General features: G+C 35.2%; 2 long non-coding RNA genes across 4 annotated transcripts in view; both read right to left on the minus strand.

Annotated features, from left to right (window-relative positions):
- LOC140696381 (uncharacterized) overlaps positions 1-21,687 on the minus strand; it is a 310,247-nt gene that overhangs the window by 155,406 nt on the left and 133,154 nt on the right. The gene's annotated exons all lie outside the window — the stretch shown is intronic.
- LOC140696382 (uncharacterized) lies at positions 5,729-9,328 on the minus strand. Its single transcript, XR_012072632.1, has 3 exons — positions 9,206-9,328; positions 7,526-7,717; positions 5,729-6,274 (listed from the first exon to the last, which is right to left on the minus strand). It is a non-coding gene; the product is annotated as an uncharacterized lncRNA (long non-coding RNA).

Raw genomic sequence — 21,687 nt, forward strand, 5'->3', positions numbered from 1 at the left:
GAAGCCATCCAATCATTTGAGAACATAGTGAACTAAAATTAGTAAGATACTTGACATTTTGCTTCCATCATACAGAGTATTCCATGACATAGTAGAGTCAATTCTTCTCTTCACATCCTGCTGTGTGTCTTCCAGGAATGATCTAACGCCTCTTTTGAGGTCCTGTTCAAATGGCTTCTCTTCTCTCAGCTTTCTTTGAGGACCAATTCTCCCACAGTTACCCAGATGAAATTAATTCCTTCCTCTTCTGTATTCAGACGATGTATTACACAAACCTCTATTTAGAGCACTTTCGACATTATATTGTATCCTGCCACCCACACATACCAACAGCTTCCAGTGTGTTGGAAGCTTCCCAGGAAGCTTCCCACTATGCAGTGCATCTGCACATAGAACTTTTGTTCTTTCCTAGCAAGCCAGGGTGCTAGTACCCTGTCTCCTTATCTTGAAATCTTCATTAGCAAGCATCATGCTTGGTACAGAATAGGAGCTCAGTAAACATTTGTTTCAACTTCCTCCCTTGCTAGTTCTGCTTACAAGAAAAATGAGTGCCTTGTATGAACTCTATTATTTATTCAGTATGTTCCAAAACTATGATACTATATAAACTAGGCAATAATAGGAATAATGAAGAGAAAAACTAGTTATTGTTCAAAATGTAATGGACTATTTAAAAGATCCATGAAAATATGGGTGCTTTGGTAGTTATCCTGCATTGAGCAGACTTTCTAAAGTTCCATTTATTTATTTTATAAGCAATTTAAGCAAATACTCACCAATTTATAAAGCAATTAAGTGTGATCTGAGTTTCAGTTCCAAAATTTTTTAAACTGAATAGTCGTATTATTATATGCTTACATTCTATTTTTAAAACATTATTAATTATTGACGTCAACCTCAGATTACTGATCTTTATACAATTATGATTACATATAAGTGCATGTACTCTTCAAAGAGTAGATAATACTGATGAACTAGCAGATACAGAAAATACACCAGGAGACAAAATTGGATTGCTGTTTTTCAAAGCCAGAAGGAAAGACACACATGATAGCCACCTAGAATGCTTTTGTGAGAGTTGTTCTGCACAGCCACTTTTCCACTAGACTCATTCTTCAAGGTTCTTTTAGTCACTGAAAAAGAGTACAAGATCAAAGTTCTTCTAAAGTACCAAGAATTATCTGTGGCATATATGCCCCCATTAGATCCTGTAAAGTGACTAGATTAGTTACTAACACAGTTCAAAGTGGTGAACCAAGTAAGAGAGGAAGTGCTTCTGCCAACGTAGCATGAACTGAAGCTTTGAAGTCTGTATTTTGAAATTCTGAAATTCTTCAGTCTATGGATTACAAAGAGGTCCCTAAGATAAAACTCTACCTGTGTAGACATACTAGAGTAGAATTCAAGACTAACTTTACTTCTCTACAGACTTTAAATTATATAGTTTTACTGCACTTTATTTCGTGGTAAAGCACATACATTCACATATACATGTGTGTATATGTAATGATGCATTTAAATATGTAGTATGTACATACTAGCATATTTAATATTCCAATCTTTTTTATCCAAATCACCAACCTACAACACTCACACAAATTGCCAAATTCTGTCAAATACTCAGTATCTACATGCAGATTAGTCTTTTAAAACAGTTTCAATTATAGAAAATAACAAAGTATCACTGAAAATTTTAAAATAGTATACGAATGAATACTCTTAATCCTACTGACTCTGACACAATTGTCATTTCTGTGCCAATTTTTCAGGTCTTTTTCCTTATGGATGGTGGCAAAATTAAATTTTAGTATGACTGTGTAATCTTTCATTTTTTCCCCCAATTAACTATTTCCCCATCTTGCTCTACAGTTTGTAACAGTATTTTTTTCTGCTACAATCTTTTATATTTCACTTTTTCTGTTTGTCACAAAAGTTAACATCACTTGTAAAATAAATAAAGAGAAAGGTATAAAGAAGAAAGTATAGATCTCCTGAAATTCCAGTCTGGATACAACCAACGACAGACAGAATTTTGCTGAATAGCTACAACAGTTGGTGATTCAGTACAAAAATATCCTTATCAACATGTAACAAGTACATTATTTAAGTAAATAAATTCCTTCTACATGTGCTGCTTTATAGCCCACTTCTCACAACAAGATTTTTGTAAATGTTTCACCATGTCAATGTGTGTATATATTTCTTTGTACTTAACTAATGAGTATAGATAAACCATTAAGCACTCCCTGCACTGAATGCTATATTCATGTATCTTTACACGTTTGTCTAAGCATTTCCTTCAGATAAATTTCTACTTGGGAATATCAATTTTAAAAAATACAAATTGCCTTTTGGAATGCAAATATGCTACTGACTTCTTCAGGTATGTTTGTATTTTAAAATCCAGCCCCTTGGGATTTTTAATTTTTCCCCCCAAATCATGCTGTAGTATTCACTTGTCCAGGGACCCAGTCTGGCCAACCACCTCTCCGAAGAAAGTGAGAGAAGCGACGCTTTCTGCAGAGAGCTGCTGTGACTCTTGCTACATGCAGTGAGTGAAAGCAGACTTGCTACCCAGGAACACATATTAGAGGAGAGATCACTCCACAAACCGAAAAGATGCATTTGGCAGCTGGGCCTGAGGAGGGACAACAAAGTTTATTCAGTCTCAGAAAGAAAACAGTTTGACGGAAAAGAGAGTAGCTAAGGAAAATCGCTTTATATGGGTTAGTCAGAGAAGACCTCTCTGAGGTGGTGACACTGGGCCCGGAGAGACAGCCAAGTTATGTCCCTTCCAGGACAAGAGCAAAGCAAACAAGTGGAAAGTTCTGGAGCTGAGAAAAAACGAAAGTCCAGTGAGTATGGGATGAGCTGCATGAGACGCAGTGAGATATGCGTTCACAGAGAGAAATCTGGGGTTTTGATCTAAAACTTGTAGATTGACGTTGAATAAGTTTAAGTAGACTATGTGAGGTGTATGTACATATGTGTGTGTAATGTGTGTGACAAAATCAGATTTAGTTTAAAAATTCACTCTGTTACGGAAAATGTTTTATGGTAAACAAAAATGAAAGCAGAGAGACCATTTAGGAAGTTCTAGTTGTCAAGAGAAGCTGTGGTTTAGACTAATTGGTGGCAGCAGAGACATAGAAGAGTCTAATTTCTGTAAAAAAGATAGATTTTTTTCCCCTCCAAAGCTTTTGAAACTCACAAACAACAGAATAGTACCATTTCAAAAGCTCAGAATCTAGTTTCTCACGGAACGTATCAGAGGCTTAGCCTCTGATCCATCAAGGAAAGCACAAACACTATTGTACATAGTAGGATTCTGGACTAACTCATGAAAATTAAGTGAAAGTGTCATATGGGAAAAATGCAAGGGAATTTTGGCCTTTAAAGGCCACGAAATAAAATAAGTGAAACATTTTAGTTCTCAAGAAATATTACGTTTGCATGTTTGTGATGTTATCTACTGCAGTATTCCCTCAGTACCTCTCTTTTTCCCAGGCAAAATCATTAACATGTTATCAATGTGTCCTCTAAAATAGGACACTCTCACTACCGTGCATACTACTTATTGCTTAAACACTTGTGCTTGCTACCGAAGAAAACTGGAATCCTAATCACAGCAACTCTGACCATTTAAAGCAATGGGCGAAGAATGTCACTCAAAACTGTGACCTCATTACTGGAGATTTTGCTCCCAAGTTCAAGGGAAGTTGGGGCTGTGTGGACTAATTTTAAATTAACAAGCAGGATGACAGGACATCTTCTAGAGGTTTTTAGATTGGCAGTGAGGAGGAAAACAATGAAAGTTAATGTTATTTAGCTCTATTTCAGAACGGTTATCAAATACAGTTACTTAGGGCTGATTACAGTCAAATAGCTAGTGTCTTGGCTTCTCTCCTTTCTAAACTCTAAAATTAAAGCACTTCACTAGTCTTTAAAATCCTGGTTTGGACTTCATACTGATGCCTGATTGCCCTTTTGGTGGAGATGAACAGGGCTCATTTCCAGTTACTTAAATAAATTAGAAACTTGTTTTAATGATCTACAAAGAAACAGCAAGAAGTTCCACCATGTTGCCAGGCTTTAGCAAGACAGGAATATCTTCAGGGTCCAGACGTAGCTCTACTTGAATGGCAAATTCCCGACATGTAATTTCAACATGTGTAAGTAATTCCAAAAATATGTTCCTGAGGAGTAGGCACCCTTGATTCTTACTTTAACACTCTCTGAAAATATGCCTTTTATTATGTTCACATATACACCCACTACCAATTGATTATTCTCCTATATTTCTGGCTAAGATTTCTAAAGAAAAGAAAATAACTGGGCCTGCTGATCACCATTTTACATGTCTGGGCAGAGCTTGTGTCCGAGGACAAATCACACCTATTTAGGATTAGCAATCTATTCACCCGATTATCCACGTTACCAGGCCTGTGGGATAAGGCACACAGGGAAGTACCAGAAGTATTCCTTCAGCCAAAGATTGTGGCCAAATGATAGTTATTAAACTGTGGCACGCATAAAAATCACCTAAAGATCCTAATTCAGATGTAAATTCCTATCATCAACAGACATTCCTCTTCAGTAGTTCTGCCTTGGAACCTGAGAGCCTTCTTCTCTTCCTACACAGGCAGTATGAACTGTCCATATCAGGACTGCCCTTACAGCTCAAATAAGAGAACTTAGTCAACTATAGGAAGCAGCTGTGTCTGTAGGTCAAAACAGTTAATATGGTTCAGCATCACTAGAGGGTTACAGGTACTATCCTCCTCTGTAAAGTTCTTCAGCTGGTCAGCTACCACTCATTCATCTTAATTCTTATTCTCCATTCATGCCATAGACACTACAATGTCTCAGTATTTCTCCTTATTTTTAACACTGTAACTCTACACACATACAAACACATACACACAATCCACCAGCCCATTTACTTTTTTGAAAACTTAGCCCCTCCTCCAAATCCTCTGGAGAATACTTTTCCTGATTCTAAGCATTTGTTTTCCTTCATCATTTACATAATTTTTGAATGTATGTACATTGTTTATACTTTCTTCCCTAGTCTTTGGTTATTTTCATATGTGTGCACCTGGGTTCACATCATACTTTAAGTCTTTTTTTAGAGGCATGAAATCATTTTCTACTGCCTCTGTCACACCGCAATGCTCTTCACTTCTCCTTGGTTTCAGCAGTATGCCTGTTCTGGGTGTGTCATTACTCGGTTGACTAAGGTCTGAAGAATCAAAAACCAATTGTATGTTCAACATTTATAAATCTATAATTTATAAACATTTATACACTTTACTATTGATTCATAACTATTGTAAGAGATTTAGAGAGAGATGAGATTGTAAAACTATATCTATGTTTTTTTAACTGTATTTTGATGATTTTATATAGTTTTATAATGACATTGTAATGAGGATTAGCTATATTGGTATATTTATTACTCATGATTAACCGTTCAGATATTATTTGAAAATCACTGGAGTTTAGTAGACTGTTAAGCTTTCAGAACTTCACCTGTTTCAGATGATACAGGATTTCTAAATACAAGTAATGTTTTATAATCAGCCTATGGTTAAATTGTGTAGCTCTGTAAATTAGAGTGGATCTTTCCAGTGTCCTCTACCTAGAAATTATTGGAAATTTTCTCCTAATATTTTCTAAAATTATGTTTAGCCACTCCTGCATAATGATTTATGACTAAAGATTATATTATAGAAAAATGTGAGGGTATTCTGAGTCCATGGTGATTCCATTTTGCAGACTAGTGCTTAAGGAAAAACATAAAAGTTAAGTACACTGTATCAGTCTGGTGAGGAAAAAATTTTTCTCTTCAAACATGAAATCATCTCTTTTCAAGAGGAGCTCTGCTTTCTTATTAAATTTTTAGACAAATAATGATGTTAATGCAAATGTATTTGTAAGCTCTCTAATCATTTGGCAAGAAGAGATTCCCAAGAGGTTCCCACATGGAAACAAGCCACTGAAAATATGTCATGCCTTCAGATAACATGGTGTCATTTTCCAAAGGGTTCTTAATAAATATTACTTGTTGATAATGGATTATGAAGTCAACAATCTGGGTAGTTTTAAAAATACCGGAGATTCTTATCTGATGTTCATGAAATGCTGCCTGCATCATTTTGAAGAACTGGCCGTTAGTTCTGTGATTCCTCAATACTTCATTCCCCCTTCTTGACCTCAGTTTCTTTTTCACAGTGTGGCCTTGTTAGCATACTTAACCTTCGCTTCAGGGACACTGAAAAATATTGAAAGTTTATGGCCAAGAGGTGAGAAGGGCTACTGTGTAACTGAAGAAATGAACTTTCTGTATATTATGGTAGAAAGACCAACAGAAAGAAGTAGATATAACAGGAGGCATATTTCAGTCAAAAAGAAGAAAGAACCTTATAGTAACTGAAGAATTATCTTGAGCAACAGACCGAATTGCTCTCTAAGCACATTCACCCTTCACTATAAAAGCTGTATGGCTTTCTCTTGAGAATGGTGTGAAAAGTAATCTTGCATTTGAAGGAGTTTAGACCACTGGATGATTCCTAACGTCCCCTCTATAGAGGCATTCACAATTCTAGGAAACATTAGGCACAGCCATGTATTTATTCCTAAAAATATCTCCTAATAAATACCTCCCGATTATATCTTTCCAAATCCTACCTTTAATCTCAATCTAAGTTCATAAAAATTGCAGAATCTTGACATTCTGTTTCTTTTATGAAGTCAAAAAGTACCCAAGTGTAACATTGGCATCTTGAAATGGAGAAACAAATTAAAATTTTTGGCTTTTAGGCCAGGAAGACCCAAGTCTTGATTCTTGTTCAAATATTCAAAGTACTTAGCCTCTCAGCTTTGGTTTCCTCATCTAAAAAGTGGGAATAAAGATGGCTAATAAATGTATCCTGAAGGATATCACATGTATGTTAGTACATGCAAACAAACAAAGATTAAGATGCTTTGGAGATGCAGACGCTTCTCTAAGACTTCCCATGATGTAAAGACTAGGAGAGTCTTGAGTTTTCCAACTGATTAAAAATTTTGCTCAGTACAACACACAGGTTAGAGGTTGATGATAAAGACACTAAGAAAAATAAAATATCATATAGTTGCTTTTCCAATGTGCTTAAGAGTATCTCTAAAGCCAAAATCTTCATCTTGGCATTGCAGGCATTAGGCCTGGAATCTATGACATTAAAATTCACCTAATTCAGTGTGTGAGTATTCACAGCATGTCCATCATATTTTTTTCTCTCACTTTTTTTTCATGGGATTATTTACTTTTATCTGTTATTGGTTTCTTTAAACAAAAATGTAGGTTTCCTCCAGGAGGATAAATAAGCTTTTTTAAGGAAAACATGTCACTCAAGTCATTCAAATAAACCTCCAATGTCTGAGGAACTCCTTAAGAATTGTGCAATTATCCTAGACTTTGGGAATCAAATATTATCAGAGATGCTATAGGAATTGTGCTCCAGAAACAAACACCCAAACTTACTAGATTTGAAATGCATCCCAGACTCTTTTCGGGTCAGGAATAAACAGACAGCTTGGGCGTGTGGAAAACCAGCTTTGTGCCAGCTCTGACATTTGGATCTCCCCAGGTAGATTACACACGGCTCCTGCTCCTTTTGGTGTTAGGGCCAACGCTAAGGCCATTCTTAGACACAGCAGCCACCTGAGAGTCGACCTTTGGAAACCAACAAGAGAAGGTCATTTCTTCAGGTGGAAAGATATGAAGAAAATTTCAGAGGTGTAATTATCCATTCCTGACCTCTAAAAACAAATAGAATTATTTATACAGAAAGCCACCAGCTATATTTGTAAAATGTATCTTATGTGTTTTGAACAAGTTACACTTGGTCACTTGATACACTGACAGTAATAAGAGACAGAATTTGGGGTCAAGTCAAAATTGACAATTGTTGAAGCCTAAAACCCATCATTTTACTAATCTAGGCTATAATTACTGGTTTATCTTCTTTCCTTGCACCATGTCATCAAGTCCTCCTGTGGAGACAAAATATCTTATTCCCTGAATCTGTCACATATTAGAGATTTAAAAGGTTTGAGAATGTGCTAATGTAATAAAAATAGCAACAAAAAATGAAAATGGTAGATAGCTGATACTCTAATGGTTCCATGAATATTATTGTAAGCAACTTTTAATTTTGTGCACACATTTAATTATCTTTATTTATACATATAGAACATATTGACAGTTTTATACTAACTGATTGGCTTATCAATACTTATTTCTGAATTTAATAAATAGCCAGGAAGCCTTAATCTAGAGATAACTCAAGTACTGTGCAATGAAAAGAACACTGGATTTGGAGTAAGGAACCTGAGATCTGATCCCAGTTCCTTTGCCCACTCAGTGGATGACAATGGAAAGTGATTTCAGCTCTCTGAACCTCAGTTTCCACATTTGTAAAACAGAGAAAATTATTCTGTCCTTGTTTACAGCGTAGAACAGCTGTGAGAATTGGATGATATAATGTCTGAGAAATCATGTTGAACGCACCAAAAAAACCCCACATTATCTATATTTAGCTTTAGACTAGGAATCATTATCTGCAATTAAAGTAAGCTATTTGCTTCACAGTAGCTACAGTCATGTCATAGTATTTTTAGGCATGTTTATTCCACTGTCATTTATTGGAAAATAGCTACATTTACAGTATTGGCTAATTGAAATCATATACAAAAAATATGTCAATGAGAAGCAAAATGTTAGAAATGCTAACACTCCTACCCTAGTCTCCATAATGAATATACTGTGTGAATTGAAATACTGAATTTTTCAGATTGTACAGAGTAAGCATAGACACACTGTCTTAATAAACTTTTGGAACTAGGCAATGATCAATAATGGCTATGAAAACACTTGACTGAAAAGCTAATAAAAACTTTACAATGAACTTGTTTAACTATTTTATATACATTAGTACATGCAAATCTTGAACTCATACTGTATAGCACAGGAAACTATGTTGAATATCTTGCAGTAACTTATGGTGAACAAGAAAATGAAAATGAATATATGTATGTTCATGTATGACTGAAGCATTATGCTGTACACCAGAAATTGACACAGTGTAAACTGACCATAGTTCAATTAAAAAAATATATTAAAAAAACTTTACAATGGACAGATGAGACTGATAATACATACCTAAATCCAACGACCAATCTAAATATTCCAAAAAGAGACATAACAGATGATATGTGATTCCTGGTGTTTTTCAGTGGAAAATATACTATGCCACTTTTTTAGCTTCTTTGCAAAAATTCAGTCTGAAGCCTGATCAAATTGAGACAAAGGATAGTGTTAAACAACACTACAGAAATGTAATCACCAAAATTTAGTATGTAAGAAATTCTAGTCTCTTCCATAAACAAATTACAACTAAAAAAAAAGAGGAAGCTATTACTGATTTGAAGTGCCTTAGAAACATATGTACCGAATGCAATGTTAAAAACTTGTTCGGGTTCTTATTTAAACAAATCAAATGGAAAAATATATATATATATATACGTGATGAAAAGGGAAATATGTACACTGACTGTATATTTAGTGATACTAAGAATTATTTTAATTCTTTCAGATATGATACTGCTATTATCTTATGTAAAAGAGTTCTTATACTTTAAGGATACAGACTGAAATACATACAGATGAAATGATGTGATGGTGCAGTGTGCTTCAGTATAATCCAATGGCAATGACAGGACAGTGAATGGAACAGTTGAAAAAGACAGATCATGTGTTGATAATTGTTAAATTCGTAATACACACATGGAGTTTCATTTATGATTCTCCTTACTCATCTGCTCATATGTTTGAATTTTTCCACAATTAAAATTTACAAGAGTAGAATTAATACAAATTTAAGAAATCTCTTACCCCATGCAACAACTAGAACTAGAATTACTAAAGATGTGCATAAAGAAAATACATAATTTGCATAACCTCAAGAGTATGAGATAGAGCTATACACGATTGAATTCTCAATTGCAGAATGTGTTCCTAAATATAGAACACAAGACACTAGAAACCTGTTAGAATGACTGAGTAACAATTTATTTTCCACAGAAAGAGGATCCATATATTCCTTGAAATAAAACTTCACACCTGTTAGAATGGCTATCATCAAAAAGACAAGAGACAACAAATGCTGGTGAGGATGTGGAGAAACAGGAACCTCTGTGCACTGTTGGTGGGAGTGTGACTTGGTACAGCCATTGTGGAAAAGAGTATGAAAGCTCCTCAAAAATTAAAAATTAAACTACCATGTGATCCACTTCTGGGTATATTTCTGAAGGAAGTGAAATCAGTCCTGAAAACATCTGCACCCCCATGTTCACTGCAGCATTATTTACAATAGCCAAGACTGGGAAAAAAAGCTGTGTCCATCTATGCATGAATAGACAAAAAAAATGTGCCTTATATGTACAATGGAGTATTCTTCAGCTACAAAAAAAAAAAAAAAAAAAGAGGGAAATCCTGCCGATTGTAAAAACATGAAAGTACCTTGAGGGCATTAAGCTAAGTGAAGTAAGTCAGACAAAGACAGACAAATTCCATATATATTTTGAATCTAAAAAAATCAAACTCATAAAAACAGAGATCTGAATGTAATAATGTATTAATTTACATATTAATGATGAATTAGTACATTAATTTTAACTTTTAGATTTAAACAGCTCAATTTGTTTCCAAGTGGACAAAAATCTCAGAACTGAAAATATAGAGTTTTATACGTCAAGGTGATCAAGATCACAAATGCCAGATCTGGCAGACTGTCAAATAGCATTTCTCTCTGTTAGAGCTTAGCATGTACTTGTGAGTCCACTGTTATTGCTGCTAGAAGTTTTGCGGAAGTGAAATAATTATTCTCTAAAAAGCTAAGGTGTAAGTTCTACATTTTAGAACACTGAGAAGAAAAAAAAAGATCTCCACAGGTCATTTGTTTCTCATGTCAACTAAGCAGGTATTAAGAGTCACTGATTAGCAAACAGCAGTGATATATGTTTTTAAATCTTCTACGGTAAAGTAGTCTCCTTCATATTCTTAGAAATAGTAGAAAAACAATGTTTTTCTTAACTGCCTTTAAACACACACACGCACACACAGCTAATGAATAGCTATTTTAAAGTCACAGCATAAACACCAACTGCTAGGACTAGTCAATTTCTCAGGAGCTTGCAATCCATCTGCACCATATGTTAGAAGCGCTCAGTATATGTTAAAAGTCTGACTCAATCCTTAGGAAACCACAGTTACTTTTTTCTGGAATTTTCCGTTCATCACAATATCATAATCCTAGAAAGGAATTTGTCCTCTATAGAATAGGTGTTAACAGTGACAATCAAGAGTCATTATATAAAATCCCAATCTTTGCCTTTGAGAATATTCTTTTTCTTTTTTTTCTTTCTTTTTTTTTTTTACATATTCAGAAACTAAGGTATTCCTTTTGATTCTCACCTCCCCCAGACTCGAGTGATTTCAAAGAAATCTGTAGCTTAAATATGACTTATGTGCACAAAGACCATTTAGTCCTCGGAAGCTTGTCCTAGGCTGTTAAATTCTTCTCAATGCCAAATAGTGGTCAAAATGTATAACATAACCCAAAACATTGCCCTATTTGAATGCGGTTACTTAATAACCCCATTGAATTACTTAATAACCCTATTTCTTCCTTTCTTGTACTTTTGGCAAATATTAAGTCTTCTATTTCTACTAAAACAAAATATACACTATTAAAAATGGGTTTAAAAATTTAAAATTTAATGGAATTTTAAAAAATAAAGCAAAGGAAAATCAAAAGCATCTATTTTCATTATTCTGCAACAAAATTAATTGGATTTAATGCTTATGACAGGAAAGTGCTTACTATATAGCAGAATTCTAAACCATTATATAAAGGGTATAAATTTTGAGTACAACATTTGCAACCTTTATTGTTTTATTTATGTAATTATCTAAAAATGTTGTATATAGTACGTTAATGCTAAGTATTTTTTTTTTAGTAGAATTCAGTTACTAAACATAATGGTTAGCTTCCTTAAAGACACATAACATGGGAGAGGAGAAAAGCCAATGCCAGAGTTTTGAGACAGACAAGCAAGGCCTCCCATTTACTATCGTATCTGAATGTGGTCACAAGCATGACATTCAGAGACCACGGTGGGCTTCTCTCAGAGCACAATATTTAAAACACGAAGCTTGATCTGCGACAGCTAAGCTGACACATAGCTTACAGATGGTACACCTTTCAGTTTCTAAATGTTCAGTTATTGCAATGGAAGAAAAGTGTGTGATTCTATGAACTGTAACTGACATTAATTGTATGTGTCTGTATTTCATCTTCACTGGGTTTTCTGGGGCAGGGGGGAATCTGTCAGAATAGAAGAATTCAACAAGAGGAAATATTCACTATATTATTTCATGGTAGCCTATTATACTTTCAAAATGTTACAGGGCAGACAAAAATGAGTCTTTGCCCAGAGATTACATGGTGACAAAGAGGAACAAAACTTCTAGAAAGCATTAATATTTCAGAATTTATTTGTTACATGTAGATTGATAGAAGAAAAGTAATCTGAGTTTCAGTTTCTCAAAACTTTGTATGGTGGTCTATGCTAAAGTGGTCTAGGGTGGAAGAGTTCTCTGTGAAAAAAATAAGTAAATAAAAATGCCCTACATCTGAATCAGAGGCAAGTAAGTTCATTTTTTACCTCTTCCCAGAAAATGATATGAAATTCGGGCAATCTTATGTACTGTTTCAGCCAATATGGATTTACATTAGAGAAGTAAACAAAGTCTTGCCCTCTTCAAATATCCAGAGAACATTTCCTTTAAAGGAAGTGTGGATGTACTGCACTTAGTAAACTCAGAGACTCAAAGGGCTATTAGTTGCCTTAGAATTTGTCTAGTCTCATCCCCACTTCACTGCTGGTTTCATAGGTGAGTAAACTGAGACCCAGAGAGTGTTCTGAACTAATCCAAGGCCTCAAAGCGAATGTGAAGGTTGTATTAAAGTTGAACTATGCCAATGTGTGTGCCCCTCTCAACGTTTATTCTTTTAATGAGTAAACACAATGTCACTGACATCTTGATATTAAAATTTGAAAACATTTTAAACTTAGTTGAAAACTCAGTACATTTTTTCAAAATGCTCATATAACTTCCCACAGCTGCCCTTTTCTTATCTTTGGAAAAGCACTGGGAACTTTAGATGTTGGAGAATGTAGACACTAGCCAACACAACATACAACATCAGCAGATAGAAGGCAGAATTGTAAAAGTGTTTCTTCTTCCTCATTATCAAAGTTATGCTGTTTCTACAACTACATAACCATGAACATAGGCATAAATCTTTAATAACTATTTTCCAAAAATCTGAAACTGTACTTACCAAACAGCTGAAATAATCATAATAAAGCTTTGCTGATTTTTAAAAACTGTTGAGATTTTCCCCAATTACAGCATAACCATTTTTAATGTTAAGAAAGAACATTGTTCCTAGTCAAAATTTACAAAATAAGGGTAGAATTCACATCAAAGGAACATGCTTTGTAGACCAGGGATAGAGGCAGTTTCTTTTTCCAGAAAACAATGACCTCATTGAAAGAAAATTAAACCAGACTTTACGACAATGTGTTTATGTAAAAATAGTTGATACATGTTCAGCTCTTATCTATTCATATTGAAATATATAGAGAACCTGGGGAAGACTTCGGAAATAGAAAAAATATACACTGGGGTTACAGGAGAGTTACAAGAGGTAGGGTTATTTGGCTGGAATAAAGGAATAAAATCCAGTTCTGCATGGAGGTCTTCATTATTGGGAAGACATACCTTGTTAAAGCTAATTATCTCTAAAGAAGAGCAAAGACAAAAGACTATAGAATTCTTGCTATGTTAGTCTATATCCTCCAAGAAGCAAACAACATGACAGAATTAGATGTTCAAGAGATGTACTGGGGGAAATGCATATGAATGATAAAGAGAAGCTTAAGGAGTAGGTAGCTTTCAGGGCATGGTGCAGCTCTAACCCCTAGAAAAGGATAGAGGGAAAGGAGGAGAACTGAATAGGAGAGCACAGTTGTGAGAAAGTTTGGGCCAGGCTAAGGAGGAGTCCCAGAGCAAGGACTGCCATCGTAGGAGGGCCTCATTGCAGGAATAGCCTGGCACTAGTAATACTCCATCATGCTTAGTCATTGGCTGGGAGGAGCCTAGAAAGGATGCGGCTTTGGCGTGAACAATGGAAAATGTCTACAACCTATGCCTCTAGCAGCAGCTTCTCTTGAAAGAAGATCTGAGCTGTTCACCTCTACTGCCACCATAGGGACTTTACAGATTAGTCATCAGTAAAGTCATTGCTATTTTAGTTTTAAAAATATCAGGGATTGAGGAAGTGAAAGCAATAACCATTGGTTATCCTTTCCATCACAGTCACTTTGGTTCTGACATTTGGAAATATGTTTAAACAAAAGACATCAATTTTAAACTGAATTATTCAATCTTAGTCTTCTTTTGTTTTTCATAAATTAGAAACATTTTGTTGTGTGTTAAGTAAGCATTTTATGACAGCTAGTAGATTGAATTAAAATAAATTTTAATTCTTATTTGAAGATCACAAGCAGAATGCCTTGATTGATTTAAAGCAAATTGCTCTATGTGCTACAGCAATTTTAAATGTATTTAAAGTTTTTTTAAAAATTGGAATTATGTGAAATAGTCTAACAGTTTAAGTTTAAAGGAGGCAATTAGCTGGTTACAACTGGAACTACCAGGCCCTATTTAAAATAATGAGGTCTGACAGTTATGGAATCTGAATTATTCATTGATAACTAGCTTTTCCTCATCTGCAAACCATGGCTAACATTAATAACAGAGGTGTAAGTGTGATAACCAAAGAGTCTGACATTAAGAACACACACACAAAAGTGCTAAATTCTTATTTAATTAAAAAGGATCATGATAGCAATATTTTTGCTGAAAGAAAATCATTAGGCAAAATGTGTTTTCTCATGTTTCATCTTTCCCATTTCTGAGGTATATTTTTCATAAGAAAATAATTGTTTTTCGTTGCATACAACAAAATAATTTCTTACTCATATATTATCAGTGAAATATAAAGGAACGTAAACATTTCTAATTGTTAAATCTTTAAGATAATCATTTTAGAATGCCAGTTCCCTTATCTGTCATCCCTAGAATCAAGAAAATTATATACTCCAACTTTTTAATTGAAAGAGAAAAGCATACCATAATAAATTACATGCAAAAAGGCAAATAACTCAATTGATGATCATTTAATCGAAGTGAATACTGTGATTACCATGAACCAATTTACTTATTGGCAGTACAGTTCAAGACTCACAGAGTAAATCAAGTTGTTGTTCCCCATAATTCTGCAGCAAAGAAAGAAAACTTGCAAAAGGTCACTAAGCATAAATCCATATTGTCCTTTACAGTCAAAAGCGGTATAACTAAAGGAGGGACTACCCTTGTACGCATGGACGTGTGAACAAAACTAAAAGGCATGACTACAAACTGTTCCTTTCTACAGGGAAAGCAGGTTCACAAAAAAAGCAAAATGTAAACAAGTAAAAACCAAAGAACTATCCCTTGGTTTGTTACTCTGGTTGCCCTATGTACCTCTCAACATTGGATCAAAATGAGTAATTCAATATCTAATTTCCCCATGCTCACACTTAGATTGTCTATAGCCTACAATAATCAAGTTGACTAAATGTCCCACTGGACTCAGGTCAGCACTGGTTTAGGCCTATTGTTTCAGTGTAATTATTAAAAAATCTACAGTGATCGTTTACCTCCAAATTATCCTGATTTGGCCGTCCTAATAATAGTAGTAATAATGTTCCCATTTATTGAGGACTTAACTGCGTGGAAAGCCCTGAGCTTAGGGCTTGTATTACTATCGTTTGCAATTCATACTTGGGAAAACTCAACTTCTGAGACGTCAGGTAACTTGCCCAAAGTGACACATTTAGGCTGAGTGTCGTGATTCAGACCTTGGTCAGCCTGAATAAAAATCCATGCTCTTATTCATTACACTAGATTCCCACTGCTCTTCAACTCATGAAAATTCATGACGTATTATAGAAAACTATCAACTGACAGACACAAAAACACTTCAAATGTGCCCTGACATCAGAAAGCAAAAGAGTTTTATAAAGCATGAGTGGCAAAATAATTTTAAGCTGAGAAATTTACACAAATAAAAATATACACCCCAATACAGATGAAGTAAAATAGCACAGCCAGCTAACAGGGCCAGAAAATCCCATATGTTTCAAGTTTTCTCCCTGGTATTCATCAGCAGCATAACCTAGAAAAAGAGTAAGTGGCTCTTGTTAAGCCTGGAGTGTCCCAAGAGTCCAAGTAAAGAATGTCCCAAAATGGGCTTTTAGATATGTCTCTGTTACTGGATTTATGGCTCGGTGCCTATGCATTTGTAACACACTGGTCTTTTTAGTAAGTCTTTCAAAAGGAGGATTTGAAAAATGGCTTTTTTTATTAGTGCAGATATATATGCCATAACCTGATTTTTTTTCAGTACAGATGTCAGTTACAGTATACCTATCATGCTCTGCAGATTGTGTCACTGGTCAAGAAAGAAGAGAAACCCCAATATAATGATTAATAATCAATGTGTCTGGCCTTTAAGTCCACCCAGAGGAGAAATGAAACACTGATATAGACTCTCTCCCTGAAGGAAGAAAAACACTGAGGGTGGAAAAAGAGGGCAGGATGAGCTACCCTTAGAGGAATATAAATAGTGGAGCTGTCTGGTGTTGGGTTCTGCCTGGTTTGGTCTAAAATGTTATAAGTGAATGATACATGAAGTTTACATCATAGTTTCTTTTTGTAATAAAACCATTAATATAAAATAAAGTAAGTAAAATATAAGATCATTTTAGTGGGGGCTTTTGACAGCTGCCCTGATGCCCCCCTTTTTCTCCTGACTGAGTTACACAGCTTCAAATAGATGAAGACTTGGCCACTGTGTCTATTACTAGTGATATCTGGGCAGGGAATTATTACAGTTTATTCTCAGGCTGGAGTCTAGTGAGTCTATCGCTTAAAAAAAAAAAAAGCTAACCTGTATGTTTGCTGTTGTCTACTTTCTTAATTTTTTTCTAATTTTTTCTCCCCTCTTTCCCTTTCCTAATTTTTTTTTTTTATGTTGGCTACATTTGTCCCTTAAAAGAAAATCTGGCAGAGGTGTATGAAACTTCAACACACAATCCCACTGATTATTTTATGCTAATGAATGAACTATCTAGCAATACAATATTTCACTTTTTGTGCCCTCCTGCTGGTATCACAAGATAAATTCGAGAATATCTTTAATTAACTAAAGGAAACAGAAAGAAATCTCTGTGGATTAATAATATTTATGGCCCTAAAACGAACAAAATAAAAGATGAGGGTGGGAGGGGGCAATTAAACGGTGGACAAATTGTAGAGACTTAATTAAAACAAAACTCATGCTTATTTTGGCCTTTTTATCGGCATATGGTACTGATGCCAGGGAACAATGAACAGAAAGTGTTAAGTGTTCTCATTCTTCTTCCAAGCCTATTTAGTCTAAATATCCCACCCTTCCTCATGCCACCCTCCTCCTAGCCTCCACCACCATCCACATATGCCTATACATAACCACTCAGACTTGGCCCTAATGCCTTCTCACAAAACTCTAGACTTTGTTCAAAATGATGACGACGAAGCTCCTTGGGCAGGGGCTGTCCCTCAATATTTGCTTGATTTGTAGAGTGAAATGAATTACTCAAAGTAAATGAAGCTGCATGCAAACTAACAGCCTAACTGCTTTGCTCCCAAGCATTAAGAGAGGAAACCACCGAAAATTCCCATAAAAAGAACAGAAGCAATTCACAGAATTTGGCCCTGGTTATTTTCCCAAAATTCATAGCAAAAACCAAGTTGTTATCAATAAAACTGGTGATCAGAAACAACTGTTACAAAGCTTGAACAGAATGCATGGATGACAAAGGCCAGAAATCTGAGGCTAGGTAAAAGAAGAAACAGGAAGCAGGTCAAAGACTCGCAGACTGGATTGGCTTTGATATCTGGTCTGCAATAGACTTCCTAGTCTTCAAGACAAATGAATAACATCTTCTTAATTTTAACTAAATAGGAAAGAAAAAAATGACAGACACAAACAAATTCAATACAAGTCTGGGATAAGACTTGTATCTCTCAGTGGGACTGGAAATTAATTTCTGTTTCATCCTCAGTTTCTTGTATTTTCAAAATTTTGTATGACAAGATATGTTACTTTTATAGTGACTACTGCTGCTAGCAATATAAACATAGTAAAGAATGTATCAGTGTGTACAATTGTTAACTAAATAACAGGTTCAAGAAATATCCAAGCCCAGTGCCTAAAGAGAAACCTGGAGCCCCTTATTTGGAAAGTAAAATAATACCTTCTTTTCAAGAGTTTTGAAATCTTGGCAGTCTGCTATAATAGTCCCTAGAGACTGGTTAAAATGCCACAATAATTGATACCCCTTCAGTGAATAACTAAAAACAACACCTAGATTTCTTTCAAGGTTTCATATTAGAGGGAGGTCACTCAGACAACATCATTAAGTAACTATGACTCTTCCTGAACAAAAAGCTCCACTTTAGTTCCAACTTCTACCCTCCAGGGTGGAGCCTCAGTGAATCTATCATTGTGTAGAGCTGCTAGAGCTCCTAGCTGCCAGAATACACCAAAGACATGAGGAAGGTTCTGCCTTAAATAAAGTTGGTTCCCAATTTTATAATAAGCGTATTTTCCTCCTTTTCCTAGGGGCCTATGACTTCATGCAAGCCACTGGGAGAAACCGGGGCTGCCAAGTTAAGGTTATGCAAGTTGTGCACACAGATACTGAATGAACTAGGGGGCATATGTGAAGCTGAAGTCCAGCCCAGACTTCCCTCACCAATGTTTGTGAGGAAACAAACATGGCTGGAGGCGACATCATTTTGGGGGAAAAGTATCTTTTAGTGATTCAACCACCTAGAATGAATTCCTTTTTGTAATTTATCCTCAAAGAGGGAAACACACATAAATTCACAGAAAGCTGCTATATGTGCTAACAGTGACCATGAGAGAAGCCCACTTTGACAACCTCTTAGCTGTTCAATTTCAAGCATTCCACAAGATCGTGAATCTTTCTGCTATTATAATTCCTCTGACCTATGTTCCATGCCCTTGGGGCTCTATTTGGAAATAAAATCTGAAAAATAATTCAGATTAAGGTATTAATGGTTAAGATCATAATGTGTTTGTCCTTCTAGAAAGCATTTTTGTATTTTAACTGATGGGTTTGACTTGTTCTGGAGCCACAGGAAACTTACTTACTGGAAGGCCGGGAAAGAAAGTGCTTTGTTTTTTAGCCTTCAACCCTACCTATCTAGTGGTAGAGATGGTCCCTCCAGTTGTTCTTTGTAATTCACAATATGCTTGGTGCCTTCTTTAAATTTGATTCAGGGCCTATGCACTTAGAAGTGTGGGGGTTGTGCACAACCATTGGTTAAAGATATAAAAAATGAACAGGACAATGTCTGACTATATAGAGAGAGCTTTAAAAGATTTCAGTTCAAATTCTGAACACTATTAACCTGGGTGACTTTAGTCAAGTCACCTCACTTACTTGAACAAGGTAGGATCATTCTGAGGAATAAATTAGACATTTATGGCAAAACCTACCAAAATGGCAGAAAAATAGCAGACACACAAATAGAATGCATGAAACTAGAAACAGAAAAATTCACAGCTCCTATAGATCTAGTATACAAATAACCAAAAGATGTGTTCACTAGATAGAGTCATTCTAATAGAAAAAAATGCAATTAATAATGCAAGAGTAGCCATTTTACATCTCTATTTTTGAATTTATTTAGAGTACTACTATGTTGAGATGATAATTAAAGACTAAGGGCATAGGTATGTTTGAAGCATCTCCAACCAAATCAGGCTTACCATGGGAAAATATTTCTTTAACATTAGGATTCCTTCTTGGCATCTTCCCTCACGGGACCTGTTCTTTCACTGGAATTACTCATTTTAATTGAGAATTATAAAACCACACAGGGGGTATCATCATGCTGAGATGAAAATGACTGAAGTTCTCATGGACTTCTTTTCATGTGGTAGGTTGATGATGGCACACTCCAGCTTAATTTAATAGATAAAACAGTTCTGTTTCTTAAATACAGAAAATAGATGAAATAGCATTTGCTTTTCACAGCCAAGGTCTAAATAATTATATCCCTAATTTTCATCTTCCACTAAAATAGTCACAGAATCTTTCATCAATAAAGTGTGCCATTTCTTAACATTAGTATCAGTCTGATTTTTAAATTGCTTCTATTAACTTCAGGAAAACACACTCCTACTCATATTTCCTATGGATGCTTTCATACCCTAAAATTTTCCATGATCGCATTGCCAAATTACACTTTGAAAACCCTGCCCTGTAAACAAAACAGCAAGTCAATGAAATGTGTAAAGAGAAAGATTAGTGATATAAAAAGATAAGTTTAGGGGCTTTCTGTCAGTGACATGAGGAGGTTTGGGAGAACTGATGAGCTCAGAGAGGGCAGGGACACTCCAGGCCCTTTCTCCATGCCTTGGTCTATGCATCTCTTCCATCTGGATGTTCCTAAGTTAAATCCTTTTACAATTTACCAGTAATCTAGACTCTTCAATCTTTCTCTGGCTTCTTGAGCCAGTACAGGAAAACAGTCAAGGGGAAGCAGATGAAGGAAAAACACAGACACACATACTGACCGAAAGTGAGAGGATGGAAAAGGTTTTCCACACAATAGCAAATCAAAAGAAAACCAGAGTAGCAATACTTATATCAGACAAAACAGACTTTAAAATAAAGTGTCACAAGAGACAAATAAGGACACTATATAATGATTGAGGAATCAATCCCAGAAGATATAACTACTGTAAATATATATACACCCAACACAGGAACATCTAAATATATAAGGCAGATGTTAATAGATATAAAGGGAGAAACTGACAGTAACACAATAATAGTGGGAGACTTTAACACCCCACTTACATCAATGGACAGATCACCCAGACAGAAAATCAATAAGGAAACACAGGCCTTAAATGACAAAAGAGATGAGATGGACTTAATTGATATTTATAGAGCATTCCATCCAAAAGCAGCAGAATACATATTCTTTTCAAGTGCAATCCCATTTACCATTACATCAAAAAGAATAAAATACATAGGAATAACCCTTACCAAGGAGGCAAAGGACCTATACTCTGAAAACTGTAAGACACTGATGAAGGAAATTGAAGACAATGCAGATGGAAACATATACTATGTTCTTGGATTGGAAGAATAAATATCATTAAAATGGCCATAATACCCAACACAATATACAGATTCAATGCAATCCTTATCAAATTACCAATGGCATTTTTCACAAAATTGGAACAAAAATTGTTTACATTTGTATAGAAACACAAAAGACCCAGAATAGCCAAAACAATCTTGAGAAGAATAGAGCTGGAAGAATCACACTCCCTGAATTCAGAATATACTACAAAACTATAGTAATCAAAACAATATGGTACT

The sequence above is a fragment of the Vicugna pacos genome, chromosome 5, assembly GCF_048564905.1.
Source record: "Vicugna pacos chromosome 5, VicPac4, whole genome shotgun sequence".
Taxonomy (NCBI): Eukaryota; Metazoa; Chordata; class Mammalia; order Artiodactyla; family Camelidae; genus Vicugna; species Vicugna pacos.